Source organism: Rhipicephalus microplus, chromosome 5, assembly GCF_043290135.1.
Source record: "Rhipicephalus microplus isolate Deutch F79 chromosome 5, USDA_Rmic, whole genome shotgun sequence".
In the NCBI taxonomy this organism is placed as follows: domain Eukaryota; kingdom Metazoa; phylum Arthropoda; class Arachnida; order Ixodida; family Ixodidae; genus Rhipicephalus; species Rhipicephalus microplus.
This window is the reverse complement of record NC_134704.1, coordinates 42,001,816-42,027,655: the sequence shown is the minus strand read 5'-3', so window position 1 is coordinate 42,027,655 and position 25,840 is coordinate 42,001,816. Positions and strand designations below refer to the sequence as shown.

The 25,840-nt window shown below is 48.9% G+C and overlaps 1 protein-coding gene across 14 annotated transcripts in view; it reads right to left on the bottom strand.

The window, feature by feature from the left end:
- Positions 1-25,840, bottom strand: part of PMCA (plasma membrane calcium-transporting ATPase 3) — a 348,951-nt gene that overhangs the window by 135,771 nt on the left and 187,340 nt on the right. The window contains exon 1 of one of the 14 annotated variants that reach the window (XM_075895289.1): positions 6,086-6,194. The exons of the other annotated variants lie outside the window; for them this stretch is intronic. The gene's annotated coding sequence lies outside the window, so the exon portion shown is untranslated. Of the gene's footprint in view, positions 1-6,085; positions 6,195-25,840 lie in introns of those variants that run through there. 14 annotated transcript variants of the gene reach the window in all.

Here is a 25,840-nt window from a genome sequence, read left to right as displayed (position 1 = left end):
CGGGACGAGAGCGGGCGAGGCGCGGACACAAGGAACGCGTCCTTGGAGGAGGCGGCCGCGGAAAAGGATTCGCCTCCGCTGTCCCAATATCTCCTCTCCGTACTCGACGCCAATCGCAACCACCCGAGGCTCAGGCCGCGAGTCTGGGATGTCGCGACGTCTGGCTTGCGGAAGGCACACAAAAGACGCTTCCTCGACGCCCGAGCACACACAAGCTTCATAGCCAAGGAAGTCAAAGATAACGAAACAATTGGAATAGAATAAAATAAAGAAATAAAGTGTAATAATAACCGCGCAGGCGGGAGTTGGCACTGGACCCACCAGCTCGCTCGCGACTTCAAAACCAGGTGCCGTTGCTCAGAATGGTTTCCGGCCTAGTTTACTGCTAGTTTACTACGCTTCCCACCCGACGGCCAAGTCTCGCAAACTCAACTATTTTTTTTTAACCTGTTTTCCTCGCTGTTTTCGCGCTGTTCGCTCAGATTCGAACTAGAAAACCACCCACTTAGCAAGCTTTGCAGAGTTGTTTTATTTCCGAAATTTTGTCTGCCTTATTAAACAAGAAGCGAAAGTTGAGTTTGAATCTGTTATTTTTTATATTGTATTTACGTACGAAAAAAAAACAAAAGTGGGTAGTCTACGTTATAGCCGGCTATCCGATCATCATGAAATTAATAGTGAAGAAACGTACAAAAAAAGCAATTGTGCGATACGGGAATCCGTATCTGGCACCATGAGTGACCTCTAGGCAATTTATTATTCATATAATTATATTAATAATTATAATAGCAATATTAATAATAAAGAGCACCAGTGACCGAAAATCCGGTTAAACTAGCAAGCATCAGTGGCTTCTGCAACCCTTGTAACGAGGGGTAATCCTCCCGATGACGTCTAATATCTCGTACAGCAATAACAGCGCAGCGTGTAATATACATACCAGAAATGCCACGACAGAGAGTTATTCTTCACAAACTTATGCATTCACCACTACTTTCTTATATGCGAAGACACACTTAAAAGCCCCAGGAAGGACCTCAGTACTCTCATCATTCAGTCCAATTCTTTGTCAGGATTCTCACCCCTTCTCGATGACTGAAACATATTTGGCTATTTTCGTAGCGACTGTGGGTATTATATCTGTGTTTCCTGGTCCTCTTTTAATTGCCCATGTTTCTTCGTTGAACGAGTGAACCAGTATGCGTTTTTAGGTGTTTTTGTTTACTGTGACGTTTGAAAGTATATTGAGTGACATTACGTGGTACTTCCTTTCCTGTACTGTAATCCACCCTGCTGAACCCAGGTACGGGTTGCAGTGCCAATAAACAAATAAAAAAAGTACGAGTCTCACAGTTCCTCCTGCATTCGCTTAAAACGGCTCGAAGACAAAAGCCATGTCCTTCTCATTCTCTCTCTCGGCCTCACCAGCTTTTTGCATTCCACATTATTTTGCACCAAACTTCGGGATCAGGCGCACCGTAACCTTCCTGCAACCCTCGCAATTTTTCCGTTCATCCGTGACCGGCTCATCTCTGATTGATTGATTGATATGTGGGGTTTAACGTCCCAAAACCACTCTATGATTATGAGAGACGCCGTAGTGGAGGGCTCCGGAAATTTAGACCACCTGGGGTTCTTTAACGTGCACCCAAATCTGCTCATCTCTGACCAAGCAACTAAGTCATACGATGACGTCGTCATCACGTGGCTTCACGCCAGTAACGCCACATCGACCTCATGATGAGGTCGTACGGTGACGTCATCACGTTTGATGACGCAATCACGCTTGACGCGTCACATACAATGGCGACATGGCCTAATCTCGTGACGCCACGCTGTGACATCACGATCACGTCATATGGCAACGACACCACGTTATGGATTGGATTGGATAAACTTTTATTTGGTCCTCCAAAACACAGCTCACTGTGTTGCGGGCAGCTCCCACGTGGGTACTGAGATGCCGAGCTCCTCAGCCGCCTCGCGGGCTTGGTGGACAGCCCAGAGCTGATCTGCCAAGGATGAGCTGCGGATTGCCGCCTCCCATCTGGCAGAGGTGATGTTCGATATATGAGCGAATTACCACGTTATGGAGACCCCTAGTATATCTCGTCTCAACGCCGCCACCGACGCTCAAATTTTGCGTTTGATGAGGCATTCAACACTTTTCGCTTAGAGAGATCGACGTCACAGCGAAAACGTCGAGAGGTCAAATATACGGTCCGGCGTTTATACGCACTGCGGTGAACAGGATTCACCCGGACCACTTCTAATGGAAACTATAGAACGAGCAGACAAAAGGAGACACCCAGACCACTTCGTGTTACACGCGAGCCGTATATAGGCCGACGTGGCCGCTTCCAACTCGGCAAACTTTGGTCGCGTGCCCCGCCGTGGTGGTCTAGTGGCTAAGGTACTCGGCTGCTGACCCGCAGGTCGCGGGTTCGTTTTCCGGCTGCGGCGGCTGCGTTTTCAATGGAGGTGTAAATTCTGTAGGTCCGTGTACTCCGATTTGGGTGCACGTTAAAGAACCCCAGGGGGTCGAAATTTCCGGAGCCCTCCACTACGGCGTCTCTCATAATCATATGGTGGTTTTGGGACGTTAAACCCCACAAATCAATCAATCAATCAATCAAACTTTGGTCACTTCGCCACGGCACTGCGACGAAACGGGACAGCGATGCCTGAAATGGGCTAAGGCAACTTGCCCGTAACCGCACACACGCACGCGCGACGCGACGCGCACGCACGAACGCTCACGCGAACGTACGGACGCACGGACGCGGCAACACAAACAAACAGGCGCGCACGCGAGAGGTGACCCCGTGGCCTTCCAGAGGTTTTCAGTGCCGCCGCCCCAAAGCCGGCTCCGTGGCGGCCGTGCGCGTTGTTTGCGCAGGCAAATTGGAAGCTGGGATTTGCCCACGGCGTTCCCGTTCGCGAAAACTGTTGCTTCACCGCGCCTCCTACTCCGGCACCTCTGATAAATTTGTCGCCGTTTCTTACTCTCTTTCATAGTTCCATGCGTATATATTGTTGGTTGTCTTGGGGTATACAACGCAATTAACTATCGATCTCCGAGTCGTATCGGTGACTCTGCCACTACGGAGGCGTTTTTTTTTCTTCTTTTGTTAGGAAGGTGCTGGTCCACGCTTATATTCTTACGCTCTGAACAACGGCATATGCGTTACGTTTGCTAGTTGTTGATTATTACTTGAACGACAGCGTTTGTGTTGAGGCAGAAGAACACGAGTTAACAGAAGCCATGACAGTTGTTGCTGTTCGGTTGCAGTTCCGCTGCCATTGCATTGCAGTTGTATAGCCGCTGAGTTGAAATTCAGCGCCTGGGCTTGTGGTTTGCTTCATTTTGTTTTATCCTGCTTCAACAAAGCCTTTGTCCTTGGAGAAGGAATTAGCCACTTGGCGCAACCAGAAAAGGAGCACGAAACAAAAAAAAACTACATAAACGACACCACCGCAAGCAACGTTTATAGAACCTGCAGCGTTCTATAAACGTTGACCGCAAGCAAGTGCTGACCGCGTGTTATGTTCGTCATGGCAATGAACAGCTTCGACTATGACGGGGGAATCCGATACGGGCGCATGTCGATACAAGATGCCTCGTTTAACGCGTCGGGGTACACTCTGGCTATGCTTGTCGCACTGAAGCGTACGGTAAGCCGTGGCAAACGTACGAGGGTTGCCCGTATCGGCGGGTCATGCGCGCTTTGTAGACGCCTCATCAAACGCGAAAGCCGACCACCACCGACGTCGGCCAGATTTCGTGACGTCATCTCATGACGTCATCGTGACTTTGCTACGACGCCATGATGACGTCACCCAACGTGATGCCGAACGATGTAGCCGTCAGATGAGATCGTAGCTAGGCCAAAAGCTGCGTTACGTGCAGAAAACTTCTGAAGATGGGTGGGAAAGGATCGACTGATCTACTCAGAAGAAAAAAAAAAGAGGAGGAGGATGAATTTCGTCCTCGAGTCGTCTTATGTGAATACACAAGCGGCTTTGTGAGGTTTGTTTGTTTGTTTGTTTCTTCGTTTGTTTGTTTATTAAAACTGCATGGCGTCCATGAGCACTTGTGCCCATGCTATACTGGAGCAAGGTGGACATACTGGAGCATCGCCTCCGAATATCGTGCCAGGACGTCATGTTTAAACAGAAAGGCGTTGTAAATGCGGCTTCGTTAGGTTGATTGGCTGGCCTATAAGGTTTGACGTCCCAAAGCCACAAATTAGGGTTATGAGCGACGCCGTAGTGGAGGCTTCTGGGCATGTAGTCATACACTGTTTTGTGATAAAGACATTGTATACAGTGAGAAAAGTGCATGCATAGAGAAAGTCCAAGTGAAAAATTATTGGGTATCGTGTCTCGATGCTGACTTTTTTTTCATTATTAGTTATCGTGTAACCCACAGTTATGGCACGTCATATTTTACAGTGATATATGCGGACAGCGTGCATTGTACATTTAAACAATGATAAAACTGGAATTGTTTGTAGTCACAAGTCCAACGTGAATAAAGTAATTTGAACAAACACAAAAGTTATTTCAACCAATCAATAAGGCCAAACTGTCTCTACGACCACCTCCCCCCTCCCAAAAAAAAATCGACGTAGGTAATCGATGAATACATGACGTTGTAACATATCTTTACTGTGCTAACCGCTGAAGACAGGCAAGACAGAACGATGCGCAGACAGTGTCTATAGACATAATTTACAATGCGCAAAGCTCTTCTACAAAGCCAAAAGTAAATTAAGTTTACCACCAGCCATCGACGAAAAAGGCAGAATAGCGAATAGCTTCTATAGTTGCAAACAGCCAGACAGCTTTGATAATAAACGCCCTGACTGTGGAGTCGGAACCCATTTATCCATTCCAATCCACTGCCCGCATTTAAAGCAAAGCTGGCCCGTAGAAGTCACCTTTCCTTTTCGCGTAAACATACCTTAGAAAAGGTCGTAATGTCAACACAAAGAAAGAAGCCCGCTGTCTTTCTGTAGGCTTCTACGAGCGTTTGTTTGATATGTAACCGAACGTCATGGATGACATTTTCGACAAAAACAATGCTCGGTGCAAGAAAAACAAGTTTTTTTACGCTTTCATCCTTACGCGTTGTCCCATATATAGTTGCGCGACGAGACTTTTTTTGTTTGTTTGTTTTTTACGACACGTAGTTGCGTGCAGAGCTTAACCGCACGGCGTAGCAAAAAGGTCGTCTTGTGTGCAAAAGGAACAAGGTCACTCCGGAAAGAACGTTTGATGACGTCGAAATAAATAAAAAAAAGAAAGGGTTCCACGCTAAGATTCAGCTGGTGCGTAATCGCAGGCCCATGAAGAGACGACGACACAAACTATAGTACGTCAGCTTAAGAAAAAATGAAAACAGAACGATTAAATAAACGCATTCTTCTTTTAACCTTCGCTATTGTTTCGTACTATAACCAAGCTCTTCCGTAAAAAGAAAGGCTTAAACAAAGTGTTCGTGCTCGAATGCCAGAGGGTTCTTAAGACGTTCCCAGCATCGGTATTGCGGCCCAAAAAAGACAAATATCATTAGAGTATAATATCAAAGATTTAGCTCTTTCTATTCGTTGTTCGGTTCACTGAAATGAAATGATTGACGATTTCTTTTCGTTCCCTCAGTATTTCAGTCTCTAAATCTGACTGCTCAGTCGCATTACACTCTTCCTTGTCGGCATAAATGTGTGACGGTATCATTGCAACTATCTTCTAAGACTATCATCCTTTTTCTTACGCCAGATCCAGCCACCTGATTATTGGGACTATCCTCCCTGGTGCTGTGACTGCACTTAGAAGCAAGAAGAAAAAGAAAGAGACAGCACTGAGCACTTGGCTTGTTTGGTTTTGCTTTTTTTCCGCTTCTAAGTATACCATCCCGGCGGGACCTTACAAACTCACCCCTGTTTCTGATATAAACATCCTTCACGGAAGCACGCTACAGTTGAGAATTTCCGTCCTAAGAGTCACCGCTATCACGAGAAACACCACTTCACGGTCGCATCCAATCACCAGCGTGCTGCGCTGGGCCGCAGCCGTGGCTCACCTTGGCTCGGTCTCCTCCCGATCCGCCATGGACGACGCTCAAGATTCACGCCGGCAGGATGGCTCTGCGCGCCGCACGCATGGTCGTAGACGTACCCAAAGCACGTAGGCGATTCACGGCTACTACTGCAGCCACTGCTGCTAGCACCGCACCACTTGTTCTTCCTTTCCTCGAGGGGTCGCAGTATCCGGTTTACGAAGGAACAGACCACGGCGCGCGTACGTTATCCTTCTGCACCGACGGACTCTCCCAGGATAGACGCAGGCGAAGACCACGAACTCGACGACGGCGAAGACAATGAAGAAGTATCCCGGCGAAACGGAGAACAACAAAAACGAGGCGTCGCGCAGCCCGAGAACAGGCCGAGAGAGAAAACGCCGCCGCCAAGGCGATGGTGCAGGCGCTCGGGCCCCGGGTTTAGCACGGACAACAGAGGGCGCGCCAATGAGTAGCGGCGGCTGTGGCTGCAAGGCGGGCGTCCAGAAATGTCTGGCTCAGAGCAAAGTGCGAGAGGGAGCCAGGACACAGCCTCACGGGCAATGGCGGTGACGGAAGAGGAGGAGGAAGATGAGGAAGAGAGGATAGAGCTCGTCGACTTCTCCTTTGAGACGCTCCTTCTCCTTACCCCGGGCGATGCAACGCGAAGAGATGGAGGAAGACGGAGAGTCAGCGATGCAAAAGGCAACGGCTGGGAAAAGAACAGAAGTAGAACCCCGTCGGGTCTGGCCTAGCAGAGGAGGAGGCCCCAAGACAAGGTTAGTATTAAGCAAACGCGAAGAAAAGGGGGCGAGGGATAGACTTGCGAAGGGCACTGCGGAAGAAGGCTTTCGGAACGATGCCGGCGAGGAGGAACGAAGGCTGGAGAGAATGCGCCTGGTAAGAGGGCAACGCGGGGAGATATGAGAAAAGTCCCGTCGCGGCGGCATGTTGCGCGAACCGCGGGTAGCGTGCCAACTTTAAAAAGCACATGCGCCGAGAAGGCGAGACAAGCACCACCGCCAGCGTTGGGGCAACGGGCGAGCCATTAGCCGCGTTCGAGGGCATGGAGGCATTGTGGAGGTTCACCTGCTCCCAGCCTCGGCTGCGCGAGGCTTTCGTGATGGGAGACCAACCCGGGCAACCCTTTTGGCACGGTGGTGCAGAGGATGAGGGAGGCGAAGTTGCTCCAAGCGGAAGAAGCATCTCGTAAGCTGCGCCGGCTTCCTTGCGACAGAGAGAAGGCGCAAGCCTGGAACATCTGAAAGGGGATGGCGAGAAGAAGCTAAAGGTCGTGGAGGACGCGGCTTGGAATTGGTGAGAGCAGAACGGCGGCGCAGTCAGCGGATGAGTGATGGAAGACAATGAGCATTTCGCCATGTTCGCTCAAGTCCAGTGGCGTTAAAGGTGCCAAATGAGACCTTGTGCAAGATCGTTTGCTGCGCGCGCCTTCCTCATGCTAATGTGCGGGCTGACGTGCCCTTCCGATGGTGGTATAATTGACGCGTGGTGTACGGCCAGGTACGACGACACGTGATTGCAAAGCGACCTCGACTACTGGAATGCTGATAGATGTAGTCTCGGTAAGAAAGGAGCACACGACCCTCCCCCAGGAGACATCATAAAGAGATAACTCTTCAGGCGTGCACCAATTGTGTGGTTCGCTGATGATGTCCCCGATAGGTAGATGGAATGAGCCTTGAGCACATACATCACGAGACACACCTTGTAGCCATCTTATAAAGCGATTTGTTCGTGCGAATAACGTATGAACAGTCAGGCTGAGTGTCAAATGCACTGAACCAAAGGGGCCACACGTCATCGCGATCATAGTTCCGTGCCTGACTGCGCTCCTATTTTATACCTTCGGTGCGCGGTGTCACGCACCGGGAAGGTGTCACCGTATCATTTCTTTGTTAGCATGACCAACCCCTAAAGGCATTTCACATCGTTTCGCTGCAAAATAGCACTGTCGGATAAGGAGCAGCTAATACCAAACAGCACGTCCAGTGAACGTCGAATGCAATCCCTTCCCACGCCATCACAGCACTGTTCGACACAAGCGCAAAAAGGGTTGGCTCTTAACTTTGGACTGACACACACTTGATTTATCGCAGCCATTCGTGGTCTGAATGCACACGTCGACCTTCGTATGAGTCACCGCCGCACGCACTCTTCTCGGCGAAGTGGCAACATCGCCAACACCAGCGGTGGTTAAAAGAACGCCCGCGCGGAGGGGCTCCTCCGTCTCTATACCAATACAGTATTGTGCCCGGCGATACTCAAACATTTCAATCAGGCATTCTCTGGGGAATGCCCGCACTGTGACCATCCGTTCGCGGATCCTTTCCATATGGTGTGGGCATGCCCCTCAAATCCGGCGGTCCCGCCACTTCCTTCCCCTTCCCTCCCTACCCGAGAGAGCTGGGAGGCTGCCCTGCTCGGTTGCTCGACCCTAGAGGACCAGCGTGCCCTAGTGGCCCGAGCGCGTGCTGCAGCAGAAGCCACAGGGGTCCCGGACTAGGGACTCCTCCTAGATTTTGTAAGGGGCCGGCCCTTAAAGCCGTCCCCAACTCTCTCCTGTCAACTGAATAAAGTTTACTACCTACCTACCGGAGGGGCGGCAAGCACCCTTCCTCTTATATTCACACAACGCTCGCGCTGCGCGCGCACAAAACAGCGCCGGCGTTGGAGCTAAACGGGATAAGGCGGGCCATCCATTTCGCGGTTCTTGCCACGGACACACCACGCGCACGCTGCAGCGAAGGACGCAGTGGCCGGGAACTATTCGTCTGGAAGCGTGCCGTCCCATCGGAGAAGACGTGACCGAGGCAGACCGGCCATCCGTCAGCTGGCCGCGGTCCAACCCACAAGGCCCGAGAGCGACGATTAATCTGGTCGCCTGATCTTTCTCTCTCGGCATTCACCCTTCCGAGCCAGCTGGAAGTAACTAGGAGGAGAGGAAACTGTTTCTCGTTGCTCCGGAAGAGCTCGCCAGAGAGGGCTTCCCCCTGGACAGGAAGTGACGCAAGTGTTCGTCTTTGTCGTTTATCTGGATGTCGGGCACCTCAAGCATCGTCAGCGCTGTAGCCGAGAGAAACCGATGAGGCAGAAGGAAGAAGCAGTCGATAAACGAGGCTATGGTACGAAAACTGTCCACGGTCTGCCTTGTCAGCAGGAACAGTGTTTCCGGTATTTTGTTCTCCCTCGAAGAGACCCGCGTGTTCGCAGCGAGTGAAAAGCACCACGCGAGACGACATCGGTATTAATTGTTTTTTGGGTCAACCAAAGAAGAGATGGGAGACGCAAATGGGTATGTCGTGGCAATTGGAAGAAAGAGGAGTGTCGCTTAGCGCAACGAAAGAGACGGAAAGAGCCATCGTTTGTCTCGGCCGCAAACTGGTGGTTGTGCTACAAGTATATATGCCCGAGTCGAACAAGAGATTCTGAATGAAGTGCATCAGCCAACACAATAAGGAAAAAAAATTTGCAGAATATTCAAGGAGTGAATGATGATGAGTAGGGCGAAGCGCCCGTCTATCTCCCTCTCTCTCTCTCTCTCTCTCTCTGTCTCTCTATCTGTCTGTCTGTCTGTCTGTCTGTCTGTCTGTCTGTCTGTCTGTCTGTCTGTCTGTCTGTCTGTCTGTCTGTCTGTCTGTCCGTCCGTCCGTCCGTCCGTCCGTCTGTGATGGACATACGCTTCGCCGCACTCATCATTACTCCGAGGATATGCTGTGAATTTCTCATTGTACGAAAACCACTAACGCCATCTGGTAATATTATTTTCAAGTACATATACACATAGCACCATCTAGTGAGCAATTCTCAGAACTAACTAGAATTGGCTACAACTACAACATGCTACTACTAGGAGGAAGCGACCCACGCCCCCTAAGAAGCTTCGGCCCTAAAATAGGCAGCTACGGCGAGACTGCAGTCTCCATCAGGCCTCCCCACAGTAAAGTTACAAGGGTTCAGTGAACAGTACTTCTAACAAGAAAATTAAAGCTAAGAGCACGTACTTTCGTTTATAGCCTCTACAGCTTGGTCATATAATTTTGACTAAACACTAACATCAGATCCAGCCGTTAGTGGTCATATATGCAGCGACATGACGCGGGTTTCACGAGAGATTAGTCATAGGAGTCTTTATACAACAAAGAAAAAAAGAAAGCGATGTCACCGTTGGGTCCGTGAGTGCTGTAGCTCTTGGCTACCCCGAATATTGTAATCACGGGTCGCAATAACGACTGCACCTTGCAAAAGTAGCACGACGTAAAGGTTTTCCTTCAGTCTGGTTGGTAAATTAGCACAAGGAATATAATAGGCGGCCTGTTTCACTATCTGCGCACTAAGAACGGCGCGTTGACTGCTGATAAAGCATGAATAACGTAATGTCATTTCTAATGTACAAATTCGGGACATCGAGAATACTGATTTAAGTCAGCGCCTTCATGCTTCTATGTTGAGGTCAGTAACGGCCACCAATTTTACACGACTGCAAGTGACTGCTTGGCAAATGTCTGCCTATACATCCGTTCAGTCCTCTCTCTACCACATACCCGCATGTGCTTCGTGATGATGAGTCGTTGGTTCTGATATTTTACCACCCTCTCCATTTAAATACCGAGCGGTGCATTCAAGAGAGCCGTAAGATGGGCAAGCCACTGCACATTCAGTCTTATCAAGGCGAAAATCTTGGATACCTCGTCAGCCACGATAAGTGAGCATCGGCGTCAACACGAGTGATGCGAAAGATCTTCATCGCGCGATGATATCACCATATGATGCCATCCTGACGTCACACATCACCAAGACTTGTTACGTCTCATGACTTCATCACATGACATCATAACTCGGTAAAAGAAGGGCCGATCCCGGAGGCGACGCAAAACAACGTCATGGGCAGAAAACACCTAACGTCTCCGCTCTCAGAGTCAGTGGCAAAACGACATTGTACGCAGAAAGCTTCCGAAGGCGGACCAATACGACTGACTGCGACGAAAAATAAGAGAAAGTGGCTTTCGACTTCGAGTCCTCTTATGCAAGTGGATAAGGGATCTTGTGACATTTCTTTCCGATTTCTCCGCACGCTTAGTCATCATCCAAATCCGCTTCGCTGTCTTGCCAGTGCTCGAGTCTCCTGGACTACTTTTATTTTTTGTCGCTGACTCAAGCGTGCTTACCGGCATAACACTTCGACGAAGCCGCGAAGCTGTCGCGAGTTCTGTGAATGGGTGCGCGTCGTCGCACGCTGGTTTGCAGTGTCCGGCGCAATGTTTGTCTAAACCCGCACAGGAAGCGGGGTTCCGGGTACCGCTCTTTTTTTCACTTCTTCAGACGACAAACGTTTGGCACAAAGTTTGGGAGGCGTTCGTCCAACTTTTCAGCTCCCTTTAGCTGATGCAAGCACACGCGTGGGACGTTTTGTGGGAGTGGCAGGCGGTGCTCGTCGAAGATCACACCACACACACGCTCTCGTCGAGTCAGACGGCACTCAGACGTTGACACCGGTCGCGATATGCAAGAAGCGTTGGGAACATGGGTGGCGTGGGAGGGCACGTGTGAAGGGAAGGGGGGGGGGGGGGTCGTGAGCCAATTTGTGGGATACACCAATAGTGAGGAGCGTCTGAACTAGGGAACGATTGCGAGGTTTAGACGAGAATAGGCGAGTGACAGAACGAGCTTCTTGAATGAGGCCTCGCTCAACATTCTTGAATGTTTTACAAATTGATAGTGAGATGTGTGAGTAGTTTGAGTTGGATAGCGCGTTTACCACAAAATGTTTAAAGTGTTTTTTTTTTCAGCCGCCACTGTCCTTTCATTTTAAATATTGTTGCACTCTCTCTCACTCTCTCTCTCAGACTCCTCTTACCTCTCTGGTGCACCATAGTTACACCCTGTTATGTTTTGTTTCACCTTCTATATCAGACGTGTGGTTCTTTTGTTTTTGAGGACTCAAGAAAAATTCCAGAAGATATATGGAAGGCACGACACCAAAAAGAATAAGATCGAGAACAACCACGAATACAAAAACTTGAAAAAAAAAGCCTCTCCCAAAAGTTACACGAACCCTGGTGTGTTCTTTTTTTTTTCATTTCCCTTGATTTGCGTTGAGGTTCTGATGTGATGTGGTAAAAGGCCGTGCGTGGCTTTCGGTCGACGTAGTATAATTGCCTTCCCAGAATAACGTAACCACCACCTGTTTCGTTTGCACGAATAATCACGGATAGAACGTAAGACGTGGCACACCGGGGCAGGGACAACAACGACGTGATTTCAAGAGTAGCTCGAATGGTTCACACTCCCCATCAATAAATACCGCATTCTTCAGAGAAGAGCGAACGCGAAGGTCATCTAGACAGGTTAAAGATCGAATCCATTCCAGTCTGTACGCAACCGCGGGTGTTCGCTTCGGTGCATGCGCGGGTCCTCAGCGTATACCACGTCGACGTCACAGCCCCGTGCGAGCAATGCTCTGGATCATATCGGTATTTCGGCACCCCACCGCGGTGGTCTAGTGGCTAAGGTACTCGGCTGCTGTCCCGCTGATCGCGGGATCGAATCCCGGCTGCGGCGGTTGCATTTCCGATGCAGGCGGAAATGTTGTAGGCCCGTGTGCTCAGATTTGGGTGCACGTTAAAGAACCCCAGGTGGTCGAAATTTCCGGAGCACTCCACTACGGCGTCTCTCATATTCATATGGTGGTTTTGAGACGTTAAACCCCACAAATCAATCAATCGGTATTTCGGAGATTCTGATGCGGAGTGTTTCCTAAAAAGCAAATCGGGATTTTATTATAGCAAACTTTTTCTGCTCACAACAAGAACATCACTATTCGAGAAACAGCTGCCAAGAGAACTGCTAGCGATGGAATGTATAGCACGTAAATCGTACAGAACCGTGATGAAGATTAACTATACATGGTAGGCGATGGGAAAAGTACACACTTGTCTGAAGCGTATCGTATTCACTCGCATTATGCCTACCCCCCTTGCTGGTGGCTACTTGATGGCAAATGCTGATACCATTTTCCTGGAAGTTTCACCGCACAGCGCAAGCATCGACAAGGCGATTGATTGATATGCGGGGTTTAACGTCCCAAAACCACCATATGATTATGAGAGACGCCGTAGTGGAGGGCACCGGAGACTTCGACCACCTGGAGCTCTTTAACGTGCACCCAAATCTGAGCACACAAGCCTACAGCATTTCCGCCACCATCGGAAATACAGCCGCCGCAGCCGGGATACGAACCCGCGACCTGCGGGTCAGCAGCCGAGTACCTTAGCCACTAGACCACCGTGGTGGGGCCAAGCATCGACAAGGTTCTTAGTTCATAAAATTGTTCCCGCAAATTTACGGCAATCTTTCTTGAAGAAAGGGAACACGTTATTATTATTATTATTATTATTATTATTATTATTATTATTATTATTATTATTATTATTATTATTATTATTATTATTATTATTAACAACACGACGATGCATCCCTCCCAAAAGTCATATGAGAAGAGAAGATGTGATAAAACTATGGCCTTTGGCATATTAGAAGCTTAATTGATTGCTCTTAATTCTCAAAATTCCGTCCCTGTGGGTCGTCTTGACTGGGCTATACATCAGCAGAAACGTTTGCTTATTCATATGCAATGCTCTCTGTGAGACAGGAAGAATTCCTTGCTGATAAAATTCCCAATGAAAATTGAGTATCTCAGATTCCATCTTACGAGTCATATGTACTGCATGTTATTGTAGTACAGCTTATTTTTTACTGCTATATAAACTTACAATTCTACGACTTTCGTTTACGCTCCTATAGTCAGCCTGTTCACTCCCTATCTTTCGTCTCAATTTCAATAATTTTTGTCCCTTACTTTAACCGTCCGTTTCGAGGTCTATCCCCCGCAGTGAGTATAGGCGTCAAAAAGAGGCGCAAGTAAGCAATCAAGACACGTTCGCTCGGTAAAGATTGCACCTTTCTGACTTTCATCCAGCCCTTTCCAATCGATAGACTGCCTACGTCCTCACGGCTTCTCGAAGTAAGCCTATTTGTATACGCCACCACAACGTTTCATTCATCTGAGGGGTATCGCCGGTTTTTCGCTGTTTTCGTATCCATTTTAGTCCGCAAGCACACTACGCAACTAGCTGGCCCCAGCACTGTCTCAGCCAGTCGAGTATTCTGCGATTGAAGGAGGTGAACTGGGTGCGGTTGTTCTTTCGGAGCAGCCCGCCACGATAGGTGGAAGCCAAAGAAAACAGTCCGAGCCGAAAGGAACCCGATGTGCGCTTGTTAGGGCCGTTATTTCGTCGTCAGGAAGCTCCATCTGCGTGGTGCAATGCACCGCTTGTTTTTACCGGCGAAAAAGAAAGAAAAAGACGTGGTCCCCGAAAAAAAGGCGTCTCGTGTCAGTCACACAGTGACGCTTTGTTTGCGCTTCATCTGGCTCGAGTTCAAATCTTAATAGAACAATAACAAAAAAAGAAGAAAAGTGCAGCCAAAAGTGGATTCAACCGATTGCACTTGTATGCAATAACAGATGCACACGGTGTGATCTGCTATTCGATGAAGAAATCAGAGCGAAATTCATAGTTGCCTTTCATCTCCATCACCTCTGTATACATCGTCATACACTGTGTATCTCTCTCATCTGTATATATGATCATCAGCTGTGCGTCTTCATCGTATAGTAGCTCAAGCTCGGCTAGAAAACTGATGGCAAAAGACATGTTCTTCTTCGTTTTCTTCTCCTTCTTCTTCGGGTTCAATTGTACTGGTGGGTTTTAGCGTCGCTTCGTGCGGCACTTTTATCGTTTGGTGTGGCATTTCAGGCTTTCGCCTGCGTGGTGGGGGTGTGGGACGCACCACGAATTTCGGTGAACGTGAACATTCGAGTCGATTGATATGTGGGGTTTAACGTCCCAAAACCACCATATGATTATGAGAGACGCCGTAGTGGAGGGCTCCGGAAATTTCGACCACCTGGGGTTCCTTAACGTGCGCCCAAATTTGAGCACACGGGCCTACAAAATTTCTGCCTCCATCGGAAATGCAGCCGCCGCAGCCGGGAATCGAACCCGCGACCTGCGGGTCAGCAGCCGAGTACCTTAGCCACTAGACCACCGCGCCGGGGCTTAATATTCGAGTCCTGGTTAACACTACGGACACACCCATTCACAGGCATTTGCCTTCCAAACAGCTGCTTTTATCCTCCGTTTCGCACAATCCTTTTGGCGGCCTGCACACGCCCTCGACACCACGTCAATCAACTATTTTGCGAAACCATGCCCAGACGAATGAGCGCCAGCCACGCCACGTCAAACAGCACCCGAATATGGACCGTTCAACCATAGTCACGCAATTCTCACCTCCGCGCCCTCAACGCGTGCGCGTCTGAAAACAGAGATGCACCGTCAAACGCGGTTGACTCGTTTAGCGCTTTTTTTTTTTTGCGTGCTACGCAAGCAGCCCTGCCGCACGCTCGGGCGCAGTCAACGCCTCCCTCGCCAGCGGGAGCAAAGGCTGCGCGACGCTGTCGACGACGTCGTTCACGACTTGGAATACGTAGAAATCGTGGCGACGGCCGACCGCGAGGTCAGCATCTCTTTCAGCGCGCGCGGCCGGGAAGCTATGAACCCCAGGTCATTCAGTGCACGACGCTGAGCGTCTTGCGCAAAGCTTCCACGTAACGCCGCCGTCTGTGAGATCGGCGTTTACCTTTCTCTGCGCTTTCTCCGAAAGCAGAGTGGAGTAAGTAAGACGTTGGAAAGGGGCGGCGGCGACACATTGAGAGCGCGCTCAAATGTCTCCTGCAGGCTGCCTCTTCCCTACTTCCTCTCCTTCACACAATAGTGACGTCATGACCCAGACAGCGCGACGAGGTCGTCGGCTCGAATGTTGTTGCTGTTGCTTACATGCTACGCCGGGGGTAGAGAGGGTTCTTCCATCTTCCTAGCGGAGACAACTGATGCGGAAAAGAGGGAGCAAGACTATAGACAGTCTGAGCAAGGAAAGAGTTGGCGAGAGTAGGCGGTTATATATAAGCGCAATGGCAGTTGGTGCTGGGGAGTGGGGGGGGGGGGAGGGGGGATCGTCACGAACCCGGTCCTCACCCGTTTCTTCGATTATAGCACGACGCTTTCGTCGGCGTGGTGCGTGATCTCCAACGGGCGTCATTTGCAAGGACAGCATCGCGATAATGCGAAAGTGCAAACGGGCGGGCGGAAGTCGGAGTTGCATCCGCTGTGAGGAAGACTTTACTAAGCACGACAAACGACGTCAGAACTCCTATAGTGTTGGAGCCACGCGTAAAGTACTATTACACCTCGTATAACGGGCCAGGTAGAACCCGCTTAAAACCTACACGTCTGCAATACGTCGCGCAAGGCCAACAAGGGCGCCTGATTTTAAGCCTGAGTACGCGCGAATTTCGAGACGGTGGCTGTAATTTGTGGTATGTTAATGTGACCGGCGAATTACGTGGCGTTACAGCGCCTGCGTCTTTGTCACGATTGATTGATTGATTGATTGGATTGATTGATTGATTGATTGATTGATTGATTGATTGATTGATATGTGAAGTTTAACGTCCCAAAACCACCATATGATTACGAGAGACGCCATAGTGAAGCGCTCTGGAAATTTAGACCACCTGGAGTTCTTTAACGTGCGCCCAAATCTGAACACACGGTCCTACAACATTTCCGCATCCATCGGAAATGCAGCCGCCGCAGCCGGGATTCGATCCCGCGACCTGCGGGTCAGCAGCCGAGTGCCTTAACCACTAGAACACCGCGGCGGGGCGTCTTTGTTACGATGACGGTAACAATTCGTCTGCGAGCACAGACAGCACTAGCAGTCACCAACATCACAGCAACTGAGTCATCACGTCATACTCGATTAGAAATTAAGAAATTAGGAGATTGGAAAGTAGTAGTAAGTAGTCCTCTTAAAATAGACGGCCATTTCAACGCCTATAATATGGTAAGAAGGAACAGGTACAGTGCACACCCACAAAGAATATACAACATAACGTCTACTTGTGCAGTACCCACGTTCAATTTCCCCCGAAGCAGGATATTTTAAATTACAAAGAAACACGCCTGTACGTTTCCCAATCTAAGCTGGAAATGTTACAAAACGCACTGACGGTAGTCAGTGTTTAACTAAACAGCAACCAGCAGAAGTTGAAGCCTGTTGGCGAATGGTAAGACGTGTAGGAAAAAAAACATGACATTACGTCTGAGTTTTGTGGCTGTTACATAGTAATGTCATACCTATGTGGGCGTTGTAAAAGATTTTACAATTATGGAATACAAAGCTGAGCTTGAGGAATGAGCATGCGCTTTCGTTTCTGCGTAGTTATTTTAACACGCACCACGTTTGTTCCCGAACTGTATACATTACAAACGTGCATTTAGCTTGGAGACGTCTCCACATTGCTGTCGTATCTATGTCACCAGGAAGCGTCCAGTTCAGGGGTGGGGACACTTCTAGAGAACACGGCACAGTGAGAGAAAGAGGAAAGCCTTAACTAGGCATTTATTTAAAGCTCCGCCAACCTTGAAACGCCAGATATAGAAAGAGAAAATACGGGGGGTGGGGAGAAAGAGGTGATGAAGAAAACGAATGTATAAGGAATACGTCATAGGATGCTGGAAACGGTAGGCAGACGCCACTGAGCGTATATTGACGCAGTTGTAAAACTGAACGAATTACTAAGCACTAGGCTATTATTAGCACGGGGGCAAGGGAGAACCTCATATACGAAGCAATGCAGCTGAAGCCATCAATAAGCTTTTTTTTTTTGTTCAGGGCGAAAAGATTTCTAGTAACACCTGAGAAAATAATGCACACGGGACTTTTCGGCAGACGTAATACAATTCCTTGCATAGATATAGTTAAACCATTTTAATTCAAAGCATTTTGTGCGGACAGTAAACTAGGTTTCGAGAGTAGTCTTTAGGTAAGTTAAAAAAACAAAAAAACAATACCGGAATAGAGAAATATTGTGCAGCAATGCAATATAGAACGTACGACTTGTTACAGAAAACTATGATCAAGATGAGCGAAATTATTGAACTGTTTCTTCTGAAAAACAATGTAGCTTGTGTGAAGCCAACCACATTGAGTGGTACGATAGCATTTGTTAACATTGGCTAATAGCATAGCCCGCCAAGATTCTCAAGCCAATGCTGAGTACACGTTCTTCGAACAATGCAACAAACTCGTCATTATCATCAGTCTAACTAAACCACTGCAGGGCAAATGCTTCTCTTATGTTTCGCCAATCGAACCAGTCCTGTGCTTGCAACGTAACAAAACGCATATTCCGCGCAGTAGGACAGTTCTTCTGAGTGAAATCCTCCGCAAACTATTAGCTTACATAGCGTATACAACGAATCAACAAACGTCCGACAGGCATGCTGAGTGACACACGACTCTCTCTCCATATATGTCTTCTCTGAAAGAATACCCATGTTCAAAACCTTTCTAGATTCCTGACACAGGTGCGGACTATCGACAAGAATGTCGCCGAACTTCGGGTCTTCTTCGGTTTTCGCGCGTTTTTTTCGCCTTGTGGCGGTGCTTTCCTACTCGGGCCAGACCCGGCGAAAAGGCCTTCCCCTCACGATCCACTCGCTTGTCTTAGACGGCGAAGCAACTAATCGATGTCGGCGAGCGAGCGGTGGCCTTTCACGCACGCGCTGGAAGCATTGCGGGGCAGCCGCTTCTCTCAGAGCCCACTTCCTTCCTTCATTCACCCTTTCCCCTCCACTCTTTCTCTCTCTCGCCGGTGACCCCCAGCCAAACACTCCGCACCGAACGGTCGCTGGGGCGCACGGGCAGGACAGGAACGCGTTCAACTTTAACCTTTCCTCAGCCCGGGGACTCGATTTGACCTGCCTCAACGGCGTTTTTTTCCCCCCCCCAACGATGCCAGGAGAGGAAGAAGACGATGACGTCAGATTCAGACGGTCTCGCATGCTTCCAACCTCTTCCTCATCACGAGCGAGAATGAAGAACCTGCTCCCCACTTTTTTCTTTTCTTTTTCTTCTCTAGCTCAGCGCCGCGTTGAGGCAACCGCAACGAAGAAGGGTGGGTAGAGCGGCCCCGACCCCGGCTAGACTCCGCGCGCCTTTTGTTGGGTAAATATAGCAACGGCGCTCTCGGGCCGAGGCTGAGGGACCGCGCCGAATGACGCCCGTGTTACTCCTCTCCCGGTAATGCCTCTCCTCCCCTCTTCAACAACGCCCTCGAGCTTCGGGAACGGGCGAGGTGCCGCTGCTTCATAGCCGTCAGCTTGCCAGGATGTGTTTATCCGACTGTACGGACCTACGAGGCATGCGGCGCGCAATGCAAGAGTGGAACACGCGAGGAGAGAGCGGGGGAAACGTATTGCGTCACTCAGGTCAAACGCAGCTCGCGCCAGAGCGCTTTCGAACGCAGCAGCAGCTAGCCCGTTAGAACAATAATGGCGTCGATATTGTAGAGCGCGCGACTACCTTTCTTCATTTCTTTCTCCCTTCATTTGTTCCTTTCTTTCTTTCTTTCTTTCCTTTCTTCCTTCTTTTTTTTTCTTTTTTTCTATACTATAGTTACGAAATTAGAAGGACGTACTGTACAGAAACATCATGGCCTTTCCCTTAGGTGTTCCTATGCTGGAGGATTACTTGAACGGTACACGCAACGAGATTTTGCATACATGACATTGATGTTCTGCAATAGAGGCATCATTGCAACTTTAGCCTAACTTACCACGTTATAGACAGTCGAAACAACCACGATTTTCAACAATGCAAAACGTCACTTCGGCGCCTCTCGGATACAGTCTATCTTCCCACATTTTCGGTATTTCCGGCGTGCCCACTCTACAAAATAAGACAAAAAAAAATTGCCCGCAGCTTCCCTCGGGGGAACACTGAGGAGGATGCGGAGCATATAATTGGTTAACGGGGTGTTAAAGTACGACTTACTTGGGTCGATGGCTAAATTGGTTAACGTGGTTGTGAAATGGGGTGTTAAATTGCGACTTACTTGGGTCGATGGCTAAACTGGTTAACGTGGTTGTAGGAGGGGGTGTTAAATGAGTGAACACGTACACACGTATGCGAAAGGGCGGCGCTGGTCGAAGGGACGTCGATCATTGTGTTTGTGGATTCGTTGGAATTCATTTCACCGCGACCTTGGACGTCGACGCGCCGTACAAACCAACCGACGAGCGGCAACTGAGCGAGCGAGCGCCGACCTTGAGTATATATACAGCACGACGGCGCATGCACTGTCAGCTGTTGAATGTTCTCGAAGCGCGACGCCACATGCGCGTCCACTGGAGAATCAGGAGAATTGTAGATGTCGAACGCGGTGTGTAGAGGAGGAAGGGTGCACAGATGGTGGAGGAGTGAAGCGCGCGCGGTGTGTAGAGGAGGAAGGGATGCACAGATGGTGGAAGAGTGGGCGACGGCGCGACGGCGCATGCGCGCGCGTCAGCTGTCGAATGTTCGAGAAGCGGTGTGGACGGCGCGGACGGCGCGGACGGCGCACTACAAGGCGCGAGTATAAGATGCTCCGCATCTAAAAGAAAAAAAGGCTGAACAAGAGGTAGCAGAAACTGTTATTGCCTAGTAGTGTAGGATGATGAGAGTGGACCTCTGAAATCCAGGCTACTTTATGCAAGGCTGGGTGCAGTAAATTGCTTAAAGGAGCTGAATATACACACTTGACTATATATATCAGCGGTAGGTAGTCCACAAACATGTTCGTACGGTCCCTTGAGCAATGAACCAATATGACTCGAGGGCAATAGCTATTTTTTTATTTCAGTTTATTGTAGTCGTTCTACTCAAAAATTTTCTGTGTCTTAAGTTATTTCGCATTGCCTGGGATACCACAGACACTTGCGAGCTTTTAGGGGCGAACCTAAGGATCCGTCCGGTCACCGTAGTCTACTGCAGATGTAGCACCGGTGCATACGAACGAACCGAAACAATTGTGAAGAACAAAAAAGTTATCAAAAGGCTGTGAACCAGAACAAACAAAATAAACGGCGCGCCATAAAAATGTAAACATCTAACCATTCATCAATAAAGCACATGAAAAAAACGAAGAAGTTTAACAAGAACAAAATAGAGGGCCCTTAACCAGAACAAAACAGATGGCCGCGACTCATCATACGATGCACACTGTTTCGCTTCATTGTCAACATTCATCATATGACGTCGTGCCACGTTGACGTCACGATTACGTCACAAAATTCTGCAATCTGTGGCAGCATACGGTCACGTCCGCACACGATGACTGCTTTTTTTTTTTTGTTTTGCCTAACTCGTGTTCGATCAGGCACCTATTCCACTTAAAATAGCAAGTGTTAAAGAAAAAAAAGGCAAGAAAACTTTGAGCCAGCAAAGGTGACCACCATGCACGCGAGTTAAGCCTGAAAACTTCGTGTTCGCAATGCAAGACACCTCCTCCACACACAGTGCAATGCTCGGAGAAAGCGTCGACCGAAACGGTTTGCACTGTTTTCGGCGTGAGCAGCGCAATCGCGAATGAGGAGGCAATGCGCCCGCACAAGTGTTCGTACGATCCTCCACGAAAGTAGCAGAGATTCCTCCAGCGCCGTGCCTTAAAGGGGTCGTGAAACGGTTGCTTTACAACGACAACACGACACCATCGGACGCCACATGCGCCAACTATATCATCAGCCCGAGTGGACCTGCATAGACGCTTTGCCTATCGAGGAACGTGGGACTCTATATGGCTTATCGAGCGCGCGGAAGAAGCGCTCATCGGCGTCTGCCATACGTGATCCGCGTCCCACAAGAACGCTTCTTAATATGACGTCAGAGTTCAAGGTAGGGCCGATTGCGTACGGCAAAGACGCTATTGGGTGTCCCGGTTTCACGCACTCGCAGATACCGAAGAGTTCCGCGTTCCTCCATAGGCAAAGCATTACTTATGATGACGTCACCTAGTTAGTGCGTGTGGACGCCGGTGGCTTCGCATTGTCGCTTTAGAGGGAGCGTTTCGCGACCCCTTTAATGCGTCCGACCTGCGCGAGCATGGCGGTCCGCCAGAACTGTTGCACCTCCGTCCCGAAAACGCCTCGTGCACGAGCCGAGCGAGGTTGATTGCACTCGCGGAAGCGGAACAAGTTTAGTTCATTGTGCAAGCTCTCCCACTACGTTAGACGGCTGAAAGTGCCTCGGCGTTAACGACTCGGTCCACCCAACGTTTGCACGACATATGCACACAACCTCGCTTGCTATAGCCACTCATTCAGGTTGAGCCAAGTACGAACGACACGTCGTTGGTGCCAACCTCGTCCACTTCTCGCACTGCCAACTTTTTTCTTTATTCTTTGTCTAGACATATTTCGTCGCACTTGCAAGCTGTTTTCGAGACACCGTTTTGAGAGCCTCTTAAAAAAAAACTTCCCCGAAAACTTCGAGACACATTCAGTGTGAACCACATGCAACACGAATGCATACGAAAGAACTTCGAAACAAGGCACCAACGAAATCTGTTGCTTATCAGGATACGAGACAATCAATTATCTCAAGTACTGAAGCCACCGACTTGAATTTGAAAAACATCTTATCAGAGTGATTGATGATTGATATGTGGGGTTTAACATCCCAAAACCACTATATGATTATGAGAGACGCCGTAGTGGAGGGCTCCGGAAATCTTACCAGAGTGATGCAAAAAGAACGGAGTTTCTGAATTTCAAGGTAATATTTTTTTAGACTTTTTCCCACGAGTCGGAGCTTTTTATAAGGCGTATACCGGCATTTCCTCGGGAAATTCCTCGGTATCCATTAAAAAATAATTTTTCGAGCTAATATTGAGCAAAAAGAAAGAAAAACGTGCGGTGAAGTAAGAATCACATACGAACAAATATATCAAACCACAGTCGAGATGAAACATACACTGGAGAACTAAGTGTGTGTCCGTTTGTTTGAAGCCTAGTGTGTGAATACTACGATATTTAGACGGATATTACCATCACTGACTGATGCTGGCTTGTATAGCGGCCTAATAATGGCCGTCGTCTCTTAAGATAATGTGTTAAAGTAATGTACGCGCAATACGACGCATTCGGATCATTCCACAAGATGCTTCGCATAGCCTCAATAAATGAAAGTCGTAGCCATTGACAGTTTGCAAGAATGTCCCCACGCATGCGCGAGCACGTGCAGGTTCGAACCGAGTAGCCTTGACCACAGAGTAGCAAACAAAACATTTTTTTAAAGCCGATAGCCTTTCTTGGGCACCTTCGACGCAAAAATTTTGGTCTGTCTGTACATTTGTCTGTTTTTCCGCCCTAAACGTTACCCTAAATGGCACCAAAGTGGCCAAACGATACTCCAAACAGCCGACCCCATCCGCAGCGCCCGCCAATATTGCTCAAGATTTAGAGTTCTGACTTGTGCGATTGTCAATTAAAAAGCAATTATTGCGCATATCTGAGGCACCATAACAACATATCAATATTCTGTAAGTGCGTCTCTTAATTGTAAAGGCATACATAAGTAATTATAAGGACTTCGCCAAATTCCGAATTGTTGCGAATAGCACCCGTCCATTATTCGATTTTCAAGTGTGAAGCGGCATTCCCCCACGACTCGCAGACGTCGCTGATGCTTAAAGATACTAAGGAGAAGAAGAAAACTCTAGACAAAACAACGCTGGAAACCAGACGGTGACGCGTCATTACCTCCAGTACTGGTGTGTTGAGCTTCCCATTGACTTATTTAACCTTGTCATTGTTACTTTCTTTACATCGAGGCAACGCTATCGGCCCGTTCTCCTTAATGACGTCGTGCAAAATAGATACAGTCAACGACCCATCGAAGCGAAGAAGAAAGCAGCGTGAAAAAAAAATCCCTCACAGTAAAAAAGTGGCGAGCAACTCTTGCGCGGCAAGTGACGATGCCAGAGTGAACGTAGATCTTGCGTCGAGTGCTCTGCTGACAAGAAAATGGAGCTGGGGCTGTCAAGCTGTTCTATTTGAGTCGGTTGAAAAACCACTGAGCCGTGCGTCAAAGTTAGCGCGATTTTGAACTCCCCCGGCGTATATTAAGAAAGGTCAACTTACTCGTTGTGCTTATGCTCTGCGCACACACAAAAAAGTACTTAAGTAATAACTTACGAGTTTTTCGCGCGGAAAGACCGCGATATTACTATGAAGAACGCCGTGTCTGGGTGTGTGTGTGGGGGGGGGGGGGGGGGTTAACGTGCATTTAAAGCAAAGTTCAACAGTGTCCTAGCATTTTGCCAATATTTAAATGCGGCTGCGTGAACCCACGTCTTGGAGAAATATAAGAGCGCATTTGTGAGTCGAGTTTAGGAAACTTTATTCGTCCAACGGTTCTTGGTGCTGGTGCCCGGTGCTATAGGGTGCGCGCTCGCTTTATTACCGTTCACAAAAAAAGCTATTACCGTTCACAAAATGGTCACACAGAGCTTACACGAATCTGATCAGTCACGTTTTACGCGCCAAAAAAAAAAAAACAAGACATGGTTACGAAGCACGCCCCGTAGGAGAGGGCTGCAGAAAATTGCGACCGTCTGGTATTACTTAACGTGCACTGACGTTGCACAGTATACACGGGCATCTAGCATTTCGCTTCCACTGACATGCGGCCACCACGGCCGAGGGATCGAACTCGTGACCTTCGGGGTCAGCATTAGAGCACCGTGACAGCTGTCAAAACAATGGCGAAGGCTCCAAAAGAAGGCGAGCTTACTCTTTGTCAGACAGAGAATATCCGCATCCAATGATGATTGATTGATTGATTGATTGATTGATTGATTGATTGATTGATTTTACAGCGACAAAAACAAAACTGCCTTCGTTGAAGGGACAAAAGGAAATATGACGAGGAACATCAAACTGGAAGAGTAATGCATAAACAGAAAGGCAGAAGGCACCGTTTTTCAACAAAAACTGGTGTTCAACACGACCTCTGCGTTACGAAGCGACGCAGTGTATAGTGTGAACGGCTTCTGCAGCGCATCGCATTGATGCGCCTGACCGCGGTGGGTCGAACGGCGAGTAAGTCAATTCCAGTAAACAGATGTAGGGCGCGTCGCGTAGAATACGGAAGTACCGTAACAACAGACCGCTGTGTCCACGCTGTGTCCACGCTTTGTCCACGCTGTGTCCACGCTTTGTCCACGCTGTGTCCACGCTGTGTCCACGAAAGTTCACAACAGGAACGTGCAATAGGATCTAGTGCTATCGATACGGTATAGCGCACAAACAAACGATGGGCCAGGATACGACGCGCGTAAACACACTGGTACATCGCATTAGGGTAATGCGTCAGCGAGCGCGACGCGCAGTGATATCGCGTTCAAGCAGAGGCCTTCGCGTTTTCTTCCGTAAGACCCGGAGCAGAAAGCGATGACACGTCGTTCGAGCTCGGTTACGCGAGGCCATGCAGAACCTGACACTCGCTAGCGAGCTTGGCGCCAGTGCCTGGGCTTTTTCTATCGGTCACCGCAACACAAACGCGCTTCTCACGTCCAGATATTCACAGCGGGGGAAATAAAGCACGAACAGAAAGACAGGTCTTCACACACTAAGCTCCTCGTCTGACTTGTCTTCACTTCCGTCCGCGTTTTTTTTTTCTGCGCCGCTCAACCAACTTCTCAAAAGAATCACACTCCTGTAATCCTCACCATTGGTACGAAACCCAAGTAAGAAAGAAGCGCCGAAATTCGAAGAGGGAGAAAGAAGAAACAAAGTGTGTGTGTGGGGGGGGGGG